The sequence below is a fragment of the Balaenoptera acutorostrata genome, chromosome X, assembly GCF_949987535.1.
Source record: "Balaenoptera acutorostrata chromosome X, mBalAcu1.1, whole genome shotgun sequence".
Lineage (NCBI taxonomy): Eukaryota > Metazoa > Chordata > Mammalia > Artiodactyla > Balaenopteridae > Balaenoptera > Balaenoptera acutorostrata.
The window spans coordinates 37,430,659-37,444,451 of record NC_080085.1 but is presented as its reverse complement, the minus strand read 5'-3'; the positions used below and the strand labels follow the sequence as shown (position 1 = coordinate 37,444,451).

General features: G+C 38.9%; 1 pseudogene; it reads left to right on the top strand.

Annotated features, from left to right (window-relative positions):
• The first annotated feature begins 3,180 nt into the window (after positions 1 to 3,180).
• LOC114235842 (U6 spliceosomal RNA) lies at positions 3,181 to 3,281 on the top strand (annotated as a pseudogene).
• The last annotated feature ends 10,512 nt before the right edge of the window (positions 3,282 to 13,793 follow it).

Sequence of the window (13,793 nt, the reverse complement as noted above, 5' to 3'; positions counted from 1 at the left end):
ATGGTGATGAATGTTAACTAGACTTATTGTGATGACAATTTCACAATATATACAATATCAAATGTCGTACACTTGAAGCTAATATGATTTTATATGCTAGTTATACCTCAATTTTTAAAAAGAATTGTTTTCTTAAAATATTGAGTAGAGACATCAGTGATTGCACACTACTAGGGAGAGAGACACCATAGAATTAGTCCAGGCAAGTCACTAAACAAATAAACACCAAAAAAACAAAAACAGCAACAATAAACCCAGGGGAGAGGAGAATAAGAACCCAGAGATGCTATAATACATTATCGAAAATGTCCAGTTTTCAACAAAAAGTTATGAGGCATGCAAAAAACAAAAACAGGACAGGGTGACCCATACACAAGAAAAAAGGCAGGCAATAGAAGCTGTTTCTGAAAGATCTCAGGTGATGGACTTACCAGACAAAGAATTCAAAGCAGGTATTACAAATATGTTCAAAGAACTAAAGGAAACCATGTTTAAAGAATTAAAAGGGGGGAGGAGCCCTTGTGCGCCTGGCCTGCCTGCTGCCAGAACGCGGAGTCTCTGCCTCAGCTAGGGGCCAGCAGCCTGCGTGGGAGAGACGCTCCGCCGCCAAGGGCTCGGTGGCAGAGCAGTTCTGCGGCTCTCTTCCTCCCTGTCTCCGGGCCTGGCGCAGGATGCCAGTCACCCCGAGCTTTCCCCACACTGGCGTGCCTCCAAAAGCTCGCTTCTGCCCTGGCTACAGCTCAGCGCCCCGTGCTGGCTGGCACTTTTCTGCTGCTTGGAAGGAAAGAAGATCTTCAAGCTGCAACTACAGGAAGGTGTGGGGAAGACTATTCCTGTTCCAGTGGCAAAACCTGGGACAATCTTGGCATATTTCAGAAAATCCAAGGATAAGAAATTCAGCCAGGCTTTGCAAGGGACTAAAATGAAGAGCACCCAAACCAGAGCAATCAAGACAACCCAGAAACCAAGGGCACACATCAAGAAGGTGGCTGTCTAAATGCCAAGAAGAAAGCTCTCACCAGAACCCAATCATGCTGGCACCCCAATCTCAGACTTCCATCCTCCAGAATGTCAAAACTCACCAGTGGAACTACATCATTAAATAACCAAAAATGTCTGTTTTTTTTTTTAACTTGACTGCATATGTATGTTTGTATAATAGTTGTTAACTACACATTCTAGTGTCCTTGTTTTTTTTTCTTTAGTATTAAGAGGCTACAATAAGAAGCCCACTAGGAATGTTGACAGTGAAGGAAATAATTGGCTCTCTGGGAGATAAATGGTAAAATCAATATTAGATTATAGATCAGCAGACTTATGACAGACCAAATGGCTTCTGGTTGAAGTTTTAACATATTTAAAGAAAAAAAGGTGCCACACAGAAGGGGCATCAGTCAACTGTGGAAATGCAGGAAAAGAAGCCAAGACTTTGGGCAAAAGGTAATGATCATGAAAGGAAGAAGGGACCCTAGTCATTAGACATCAAGTTACTTATGTCCCACAGGCAAGGTTGGCCCTTAAGATTTGGAGCCAGGGGACGGCTCTTAGGTCTTTCTGATCTGAATGGAAAGTCCAACTCTATTGTGAAAACGACCAACAGGTATTCTCACCTGTTGCCATTAAACATTCAATTCATCTAACTCCCATTGTTTTGATTCCATGCTCACCAAGAAATCTAATTTCCACATCTGCCTCTCTGTTATATGGTCCTTGTCACTATAATATTTCACAGTAAATTATTAAAACAGACTTTGGTTAATGTTTATTGCATGACCACATAGTTTGGCCATGGGGAAGCAATGTGCCAACCCTGCTGACTCAAATACTTATAGTTCGTGTAAAAGTTATATTTCTCAGTGCATATAAATAAATTGATTCTTTGATATTAAAAAGAGAATTAAAAGGAAATATAACAATAGCAACTCATCAAATACAGAATATCAATAAAGAGACAAAAATTATTTTAAAAGGACCATTTTGAAATTCTGGAGTTTAGAACTACAATAATTGAAAGGAAAAATTCACTAGAGGGACACAACAACAGACTTAAGCTGGCAGAAGAAAGAATCAGCAAACTTGAAGGTAAATCAATAGAAATTGTCCAATCCAAAGAACAGAAAAAAAACATAATGAAGAAATATTAGCAGAATCTGAGAGATCTGTGAGACATCATTAAGTATACCAACATAAGTGTACATGGAGTCCAAGAAGAAGAGAGAGAAAAAGGGGCAGAAAAGAACATTTGAAGACATAATGGCCAAAAACGTTATCAAACTTCATCAAAAACATTAATCTACACATTCAAGAAGCTCAATGAACTCCAAGTAGAAAAAAACACAAAGAAATCCACACTGAGATACGTCATAGTTGAAGTGTTGAAAGCCAAAGAAAAAGAGAAAATATTGAAAGTAGCAAGAGAAAAACAATCCATCACATACAATGGGGAGGGGACTCAATAGTTTAACACCAGAAATGGTGGAGGCCCAGAAAGCAGGAGGGTGACATATTCAAAGTACTGAAAGAAAAAAAAAATCAACCAAGAATCCCATGTCCAGCAAAAATGAAGGCAAAATAAAGACGTTCCCAGATAAAGATGACTTGCCGTATAAAGAATACTAAATACTAAAGGAAATTCTTCAGGCTGAAAAGAAATGGCACTAGACAGTAATTCAAATTCACACAAAGAAATAAAGAGTATGAATAAAGGTAATTATGTAGTTAAATAAAAAAGATAGAATAAAGAGAGTTTTTCTCGTTTCTTCTCTTAACATATTTAAAAAAGAATCACATAAAGAATAGCTACAATTGGAGGAATATAGCATATAAAGAAGTAATACATATGACAATAGTATCACAAAGGAAGGGGGAGGCAATAGAGCAATATTGGAGCAGTTTCTATATTTTACTGGAATTAAGTTAGCATTATCTGAAATAGATTGTTTTTAAGTTTAGAAGCATATTATAATTCTTCCAGAAGAAGCACTAAGAAAATCATTCCAAAAAATATAATTAAAAACAAAGGAATTTAAAGGGGACACTAGAAAAAAATTATTTAATACAAAAAAAGGTAATAAAGGAGGAATACAGGAACAAAAAGACATAATACATAGAAAATAAATAAAAATCGAGAGATATGATACAAATACATCAATACCTACATTATAAAATAAATGATTATATGCACTTTGGCATCACATACATGAAAATGGCAATGAGATGAAAAAGATTAGCATGGCCCCTTTGCAAGGATGATATGCAAATTTAAAGTGCTCCATATTTTTTTGAGTGAAAAAAGCCAATCCCAAATTGTTACATAACACATGGTTCCCTTTATATAACATTTTTGAAATGATGAAATTTTAGAAACAGAGGTCAGATTAGTGTTTGCCAAGGGTCAGGGAGGGGCAAGGGTGGTGGTGGCAGGGAAGTGGGAGTGGTTATAAAAGGGCAACAGGAGTGATCCTTGTGGTGTTGAAACTGTTCAGTTCCTTGACTGTGGTGGTGGATACACCAACCTACACAGGTGACAAAACTGTATAGGACTTAATAAAGTTATGGTCCCCCACTCCACCCCCCCCACACACAAATGAGTATAAATAAAACTAGGAAAATCTGAATAAGAGCTATGGATCATATCAATGTCAATACCCAGGTTATAATATTATACTGTAGTTTTACAAAATGTTACCATTGCAGAAAACTAGCCAAAGTGTACCACGGACCACTCTGTATTATTTCTTAGACCTGCATGTGTCAATGCAATTTTATAGAGAAACAAAAATCTTTTCAACAAAAGGCACTGGGACAACTGGATATCCACATGAAAAAAGATGAATTTAGATGCTTTCCTCACACTATCCACAAAAATTAACTCATAGTGCATCATAGACCTAAAATGAAGAGGTAAAAGTATAAAACTTTCAGAAGAAAATACAGGAGAAAAACTTTATGACCTCGATCTAGGCAAAGAGTTCTTAGATACAACATCAAAAATACAATCAATGAAAGAAAAATGATAAATTGCACTGTATAAAAATTTAAAACTTTGCTCTTCAAAAGGCACTTTTAAGAAAATTAATAGACAAGCCACAAACTGAGAGAAAATATTTGTAAATTATATATCTGATAAAGGATTTGTATCCAGAGTATGTATAGAACTCTTACAACACAACAGTAAAAAGACAAACAACCCAGTTAAATTTTTGGCAAAAGATTTGAATAGACATTTCAGCAAAGAAACCTATAAATAATAAATATGTACAAAGATGCTCAACATCATTATTCATTAGTGAAATTCAAATTATAACTACAATGAGCTATCATTTCACACCCACTAGAATGGCTATCATCAAAAAAGATAGACAGTAATAAGTGTTGGCAAGGATATACAGAAACTAGACTCTTCCTTTAGCATATGACTCATCAATTCCACTCCTGGTTATTTATGAAAGAGAAATAAAAACATACATCCATACAATGACTTGTACATACATGTTCATAGCACCATTATTCATAATGGGCAAAAGGTGGAAACAATCAAATATCCATCAACTGGCAATGGAGAAACAAATGTATATCCATACAGTAGAACCCTATCAGGCAATAAAAAGCGATGAAGTTCTTATACATGCTACAATGTGGCTGAATTTCAAAAAACATTATGCTGAGTGAAAGAAGCCAGATCCAAAAGACCATATACACGATATGATTTCATTCTGATGAAATGTCCAAAAAAGGCAAATCTATAAATACAAAAAGCAGATTAATGGTTGCCTAGGGCTGGAGGTGGAAGGGTTACAAATGGGCATGAGAGATCTTTTGGAGGTAATGGAAGTGTTCCAAAACTGGATTGTGGTGATGTTTAGTCAACTCTATAAATTCAACAATCATTGAATTCTTCATTCAAGAATCACTGAATTGTACACTTAAAAGGAGTGAACTCAGGGTATGTAAATTATGCTTTAATAAATCTGTTTAAAAAAATAAACACAACCATTACCAGGAAAGGCTATCCCTAAATAAATTACAAATAAACATGTTAAGCATCCCCAGAACAGCTTAGTGTGAATGAGTTTACTAGAAGCACAGCCTGAAGAAATTAATTCCTAGCAGCAGAAGGCTGATTTCAACAAAGAGAGACCTTACAGGGAGCAAGAGGGGCACAGCCCTGTGCTTCCCATACCAGGAGGTTTCCCTACCCAATCACTGCATCTGTTACTCTTAATCTTATTCCTTTGGGAAAGGGAAATAGAAATCAAAGTACAATTTATGCTTTTCTAAAGATCTTAAGAAGTATTTCCCATTGAGGGAGTCTTGATTTTCAAACAAGTGTTTCAAAATAAGGTATCAGATGTCATTCCACATAGAAGACCAACAGTGAATCCGGGGGATTAAGAAGGACTCAACCAGTCTGTAGCCATTTACTACACTGGAAACAGGCTCATATGACTCATTTTAATTACACTCTCCTGCCACACACACTCACAACAAATTAACAACCAACTTTCATAGATAATCATAACAATTGCTACTTATTGTGTGTCAGTCATTGTAGTCAGGGCTTCAACCCTCTCAACAAACATAACCCTTTGAGTCAGGATCTATCTTTATCACTACTTTACAGATGAGGAGTCTGAGGCCCGAAGAGGTTATAAAACTTGCCCACTGTCAGGCATCTGATAATTATGAAGCTGAGATTCTTCTCTATAAGCCTTCTAACTGCAGAGGCTACATTCTCAGCCCCTACACTCTAGGGCAGTCTTTCTCAAACTTTCTTTTTAACCACAAGTTGGAGTAAAAAATACATTCTACATCATAATCCAGGACGTACAAGTTTACCTACAAGTGAAGCTCCATGAAACAATACTTAACCTTACTATGCACAATGCACACTGATATTTTTATTCTATTTATCTTATTGTACTCTTTAATATCTTGGTCAATACCACTAACTCCATTTCATGACATATTCATGGATCACCACTCACAATTTTAACAAAAAACACTACTACTTATAAAACGTGTAAATGTCACATTGAGATGAGACTCTAGAGAAACTTTGAAGATCTCTGTAGACCAGTCCGTCAAAGTCAAGTGCCTGACAGCCTGATTATCCACTCACTCTACAGCCCTTCACCCACAAGAGGAAGGAGGAAGAGAGAGCTAAAAGCCAGCCCGAGTGGGTCACCCAGTGAATTGCCCCTAATCAAGTGTGCATTAGCCAGAACCTGGCCATGGGGATGGCAGGAAAAGAGAGAAGCAATCCATTTGCCTGAATAAAGTGCGCCAAAACAGAATTCTTAGCAACAAACCCAGAAAGCAAGAGATTCTAAGAAAAATCTCATTTACCTAGGACTAGAGTATCATGGGTAGGCCAGTATCAAATTCACCTTGCCTTAATACCACCTCAAGATACTTTATAAGGGACAGACCTTCAAGATGGCTAAGGAGTAAGATATGGAGATCACCTTCCTCCCCACAAATGCATCAGAAATACATCTACATGTGGAACAACTCCTACAGAACACCTACTGAACGCTGGCAGAAGACCTCAGACCTCCCAAAAGGCAAGAAACTCCCCACGTACCTGGGTAGGGCAAAAGAAAAAAGAAAAAACAGAGACAAAAGAATAGGGATGGGACCTGCACCAGTGGGACGGAACTGTGAAGGAGGAAAGGTTTCCACACACTAGGAAGCCCCTTCGTGGGCGGAGACTGCGGGTGGCGGAGGGGGGAAACTGTGGCACCACGGAGGAGAGCGCAGCCACAGGGGGGCGGAGGGCAACGGAGAGATTCCCACACAGAGGATCGGTGCCGACCAGCACTCACCAGCCCGAGAGGCTTGTCTGCTCACCTGCCGGGGAGGGTGGGGGCTGGGAGCTGAGGCTCGGGCTTCAGAGGTCAGATCCGAGGGAGAGGACTGGGGTTGGCTGTGTGAACGCAACCTGAAGGGGACTAGTGCGCCACAACTAGCCAGGAGGGAGTCCGGGAAAAAGTCTGGACCTGCCAGAGAGGCAAGAGACCTTTGTTTCGGGGAGTGTGAGGAGAGGGGATTCCTTCCCAGTGTGTCCACAGAAGGCAGAGCACCGCCTAAGCGAGCTCCAGAGATGGGCACAAGCTGCGGCTATCAGCTCAGACCCCAGAGACCGGCATGAACTGCTAACACTGTGGGCGCCGCCACCAAGAATCCTGTGTGCAATTGCAGGTCACTCTCCACACCACCCCCAGGAACCTGTGCAGCCCGCCACTGCCAGGGCCCCATGATCCAGGGACAACTTCCCCAGGAGAAAACACGGCGTGCCTCAGGCTGTTGCAAGGTCACCTCAGCCTCTGCCACCTCAGGCTCGCAATGCATTCCATGACTACCGTACCCCTCCCTCCCCAATGCCTGAGTGAGCAAGAGAACCCTAACCAGCTGCTGCTTTAACTCCCTCCTGTCTGGGTGGGGAACAGATTCCTGAGGGTGGCCTACACACAGAGGCAGGGCAAAAACCAAAGGTAAAACCCAGGAGCTGTGCAAAAAAAGAAGAAAAAGGGAAATTTCTCTGTGCAGCCTCAGGAGCAGCAGATTAAATCCCCACAATCAACTTGATAAACACTACACCTGAAGAATAACTGAAGAGACAACATATGTTTCCAAAATTAAGGCTGAGGACTTCGGGAGCAACTGTAGACTTTGGGTTTGCTTTCTGTGTCAAATTTGTTTCTGGTTTTATGTTTATCTTAGTTTGGTATTTAGAGCTTACTATCATGGGTGGATTTGTTTATTGGTTTGGTTGCTCTCTTCCTTTTTTTTTTTTTACTATATATATTTTTTTTTTCCTTTTCCTCTTTTTGCAAGTGTGTATGTGTATGCTTCCTTGTGTGATTTTCTCTGTATAGGTTTGCTTTTACCATTTGTCCTAGGGTTCTCTCTGTACATTTTTTGTTTTGTTTTGTTTGTTTTAACCTTTCTACCTTTTCTCCTGAGCTGTGTGGCTGGCAGGTCTTGGTGCTCCAGCCGGATGTCAGGCCTGAGCCTCCAACGTGGGAGGGCTGAGTCCACGACACTGCACCACCAGAAACCTCCCAGCCCCACGTAATATCAATCAGCAAGAGCTCTCCCAGAGATATTCGTCTCAACACTAAGACCCAGCTCCACCCAATGCCCAGTTAGGTCCAGTGCTGGAAGTCCCATGCCAAACAACTACCAAGACAGGAACAAAACCCCATCCATTAGCAGAGAGGCTGCCTAAAGTCAAACTAAGGTCACAGACACTCCAAAACACACCACCAGACGCAGCTCTGCCCACCAGGAGGACAAGATACAGCCCCAGCCACCAGAACACAGGCACCAGTCCCCTCCACCAGGAAGCCTACACAAGCCACTGAACCGACCTCAACCACAGGGTGCAGACACCAAAAATAACGGGAACTATGAACCTGCAGCCTGCAAAAAGAAGACCCAAAACATACTAAGTTAAACAAAATGAGAAAACACAGAAATATGCAGCAGATGAAGGAGCAAGGTGAAAACACACCAGACCAAACAAATGAAGAGGACATAGGCAGACTACTTGAAAAAAAATTCATAGCAATGATAGTAAAGGTGATCCAAAATCTCGGAAAGAGAATGGAGAAAATACAAGAAAAGTTTAACAAGGACTTAGAAGAACTAAAGAGCAAACAAACAATGATGAACAACACAATAAATGAAATTTAAAATTTTCTAGAAGGAATCAAGAGCAGAATAACTGAGGCAGAAGAACGGATAAGCGACCTGGAAGATAAAATAGTGGAAATAACTACTGCAGATCAGAATAAAGAAAAAAAAATGAAAAGAATTGAGGACAGTCTCAGAGACCCGTGGGACAACATTAAACGCACTACCATTCGAATTATAGGGGTCCCAGAAGAAGAAGAGAAAAAGAAAGGGACTGAGAAAATATTTCAAGAGATTATAGTTGAAAACTTCCCTAATATGGGAAAGGAAATAGTTAATCAAGCCCAGGAAGCACAGAGAGTCCCATACAGGATAAATCCAAGGAGAAACACGCCAAGACACAGAGTAATCAAATTGACAAAAATTAAAGACAATGAAAAATTATTGAAAGCAGCAAGGGAAAATCAACAAATAACATACAAGGGAATCCCCATAAGGTTAACAGCTGATCTTTCAGCAGAAACTCTCCAAGCCAGAAGGGAGTGGCAGGACATATTTAAAGTGATGAAAGGGAAAAACCTACAACCAAGATTACTCTACCCAGCAAGGATCTCATTCAGATTTGACAGAGAAATTAAAACGTTCACAGACAAGCAAAAGCTAAGGGAATTCAGCACCACCAAACCAGCTTTACAACAAATGCTAAAGGAACTTCTCTAGGCAGGAAACACAAGAGAAGTAAAAGACCTACAATAACAAACACAAAACAAATAAGAAAATGGTAATAGGAACATACATATCAATAATTACCTTAAATGTAAATGGATGAATGGTCCAACCAAAAGACAAAGACTGGCTGAATGGATACAAAAACAACACCTGTATATATGCTGCCTACAAGAAACCCACTTCAGACCTAGGGACACATACAGACTGAAAGTGAGGGGATGGAAAAAGATATTCCATGCAAATGGAAATCAAAAGAAAGCTGGAGTAGCAATTCTCACATCAGACAAAAGAGACTTTAAAACAAAGACTATTACAAGAGACAAAGAAGGACACTATATAATGATCAAGGATCAGTCCAAGAAGAAGACATAACAATTGTAAATATTTATGCACCCAACATAGGAGCACCTCAATACATAAGGCAAATACTAACAGCCATAAAAGGGGAAATCGACAGTAACACAATCATAGTAGGGGACTTTAACACCCCACTTTCACCAATGGACAGATCATTCAAAATGAAAATAAATAAGGAAACACAAGCTTTAAATGACACATTAAACAAGATGGGCTTAGTTGATATCTGTAGGACATTCCATCCAAAAACAGCAGAATACCCTTTCTTCTCAAGTGCTCATGGATAATCCTCCAGGATAGATCATATCTTGGGTCACAAATCAAGCCTTGGTAAATTTAAGAAAATTGAAATCTTATCAAGTATCTTTTCTGACCACAATGCTATGAGACTAGATATCAATTACAGGAAAAAATCTGTAAGAAATACAAACACATGGAGGCTAAACAATACACTACTTAATAACCAAGAGATCACAGAAGCCATCAAAGAGGAAATCAACAAATACCTAGAAACAAATGACAATGAAAACACAATGACCCAAAACCTATGGGATGCAGCAAAAGCAGTTCTGAGGGAGGTTTATAGCAATACAATCCTACCTCAAGAAACAAGAAACATCTCAAATAAACAACCTAACCTTACACCTAAAGCAATTAGAGGAAGAAGAACAAAAAAACCCCAAAGTTAGCAGAAGGAAATAAATCATAAAGATCAGATGAGAAATAAATGAAAAAGAAATGAAGGAAACAATAGGAAAGATCAATAAAACTAAAAGCTGGTTCCTTGACAAGATAAACAAAATTGATAAACCATTAGCCAGACTCATCAAGAAAAAAAGGGAGAAGACTCAAAACAATAGAAATAGAAATGAAAAAGGAGAAGTAATAACTGACACTGCAGAAATACAAAGGATCATGAGAGATTACTACAAGCAACTATATGCCAATGAACTAGACAACCTGGAAGAAATGGACAAATTCTTAGAAATGCACAACCTTCTGAGACTGAACCAGGAAGAAATAGAAAATATGAACAGACCAATCACAAGCACTGAAATTGAAACTGTGATTAAAAATCTTCCAACAAACAAAAGCCCAGGACCAGATGGCTTCACAGGTGAATTCTATCAATCATTTAGCGAAGAGCTAACACCTATCCTTCTCAAACTCTTCCAAAATACAGCAGAGGGAGGAACACTCTCAAACTCATTCTACGAGGCCACCATCACCCCGATACCAAAACCAGACAAAGATGTCACAAAGAAAAAAAACTACAGGCCAATATCACTGATGAACATAGATGCAAAAATCCTCAACAAAATACTAGCAAACAGAATCCAACAGCACATTAAAAGGATCATACACCATGATCAAGTGGGGTTTATCCCAGGAATGCAAGGATTCTTCAATATATGCAAATCAATCAATGTGATACACCATACTAACACATTGAAGGAGAAAAACCATATGATCATCTCAAAAGACGCAGAAAAAGCTTTCAACAAAATTCAACACCCAATTATGATAAAAACTCTCCAGAAAGTTGGCATAGAGGGAACCTACCTCAACATAATAAAGGCCATGTATGACAAACCCACAGCCAACATCACTCTCAATGGTGAAAAACTGAAACCATTTCCTCTAAGATCAGGAACAAGATAAGGTTGCCCACTCTCACTGCTCTTATTCAACACAGTTTTGGAAGTTTCAGCCACAGCAGTCAGAGAAGAAAAAGAAATAAAAGGAATCCAAAACGGAAAAGAAGAAGTAAAACTGTCACTGCTTGCAGATGACGTGATACTGTACATAGAGAACCCTAAAGATGCTACCAGAAAACTACTAGAGCTAATCAATGAATTTGGTAAAGTAGCAGGATACAAAATTAATGCACAGAAATCTCTTGCATTCCTATACACTAATGAGGAAAAATCTGAAAGAGAAATTAAGGAAATACTCCCATTTACCACTGCAACAAAAAGAATAAAATACCTAGGAATAAACCTTCTTAAGGAGACAAAAGACCAGTATGCAGAAAACTATAAGACACCGATGAAAGAAATTAAAGATGATACAAACAGATGGAGAGATATACCATGTTCTTTGATTGGAAGAATCAACATTGTAAAGATGACTATACTACCCAAAGCAATCTACAGATTCAATGCAATCCCTATCAAGTTACCAATGGCATTTTTCACAGAACTAGAACAAAAAAGTTTACAATGTGTATGGAAACACAAAAGACCCCGAATAGTCAAAGCAATCTTGAGGAAGAAAAACGGAGCTGGAGGAATCAGGCTTCCTGACTTCAGACTATACTACAAAGCTACAGTCATCAAGACAGTATGGTACTGGCACAAAAACAGAAATATAGATCAATGGAACAGGATAGAAAGCCCAGAGATAAACCCAAGCACATATGGTCACCTTATCTTTGATAAAGGAGGCAAGAATATACAGTGGAGAAAAGACAGCCTCTTCAATAAGTGGTGCTGGGAAAACTGGACAGCTACATGTAAAAGAATGAAATTAGAACACTCCCTAACACCATACACAAAAATAAACCCAAAACAGATTCGAGACCTAAATGTAAGACCAGACACTATCAAACTCTTAGAGGAAAACCTAGGCAGAACACTCTTTGACATAAATCACAGCAAGATCCTTTTTGACCCACCTCCTAGAGAAATGGAAATAAAAACACAAATAAACAAATGGGACCTAATGAAACTTAAAAGCTTTTGCACAGCAAAGGAAACCATAAACAAGACCAAAAGACAACCCTCAGAATGGGAGAAAATATTTGCAAATGAAGCAACTGACAAAGGATTAATCTCCAAAATTTACAAGCAGCTCATGCAGCTCAATATCAAAAAAACAAACAACCCAATCCAAAAATTGGAAGAAGACCTAAATAGACATTTCTCCAAAGAAGATATACAGATTGCCAACAAACACATGAAAGGATGCTCAACATCATTAATCATTAGAGAAATGCAAATCAAAACTATAATAAGATATCATCTCACACCGGTCAGAATGGCCATCATCAAAAAATCTAGAATCAATAAACGCTGGAGAGGGTGTGGAGAAAAGGGTACCCTCTTGCACTGTTGGTGGGAATGTAAATTGATACAGCTACTATGGAGCACCGTATGGAGGTTCCTTAAAAAACTAAAAATAGAACTACCATATGACCTAGCAATCCCACTGCTGGGCATATACCCTGAGAAAACCATAATTCAAAAAGAGACAGGTACCACAATATTCATTGCAGCACTATTTACAATAGCCAGGACATGGAAACAAAGTAAATGTCCATCGACAGATGAATGGATAAAGAAGATGTGGCACATATATACAATGGAATATTACTCAGCCATAAAAAGAAACGAAACTGAGTTATTTGTAATGAGGTGGATGGACATAGAGTCTGTCATACAGAGTGAAGTAAGTCAGAAAGAGAAAAACAAATACCGTATGCTAACACATATATATGGAATCTTAAAAAAAAAAAAGGTCATGGAGAACATAGGGGCAAGACGGGAATAAAAACCAGATCTACTAGAAAATGGACTTGAGGACACGGGGAGGGGGAATGGTAAGCTGGGACGAAGTGAGAGAGTAGCATTGACATATATACAGTACCGAATGTAAAATAGATAGCTAGTGGGAAGCAGCCACATAGCACAGGGAGATCAGCTCTGTGCTTTGTGTTCACCTAGAGGGGTGGGATAGGGAGGGTGGGAGGGAGGCACAAGAGGGAGGGGATATGAGGATATATGTATACGTATAACTGATTCACTTTGTTATACAGCAGAAACTAACACAACACTGTAACACTGTAACACTCCAATAAAGATATTTTAAAAAATACCTAGTATAGTATCTAGCATATAGAAGGCCCTTAGTAAATGTTTAAATTGAAAAAAAAAATTTATAGGGGCCTGTGAGGTTACAGACCTGGCACATTCTAGCACTCACACCTTCTACCCACATCAAGAGCATAAAACTCAGATCCTAAATTTAGAGACACACAAAATCCTTTCTGTTCCATTTATAATTAA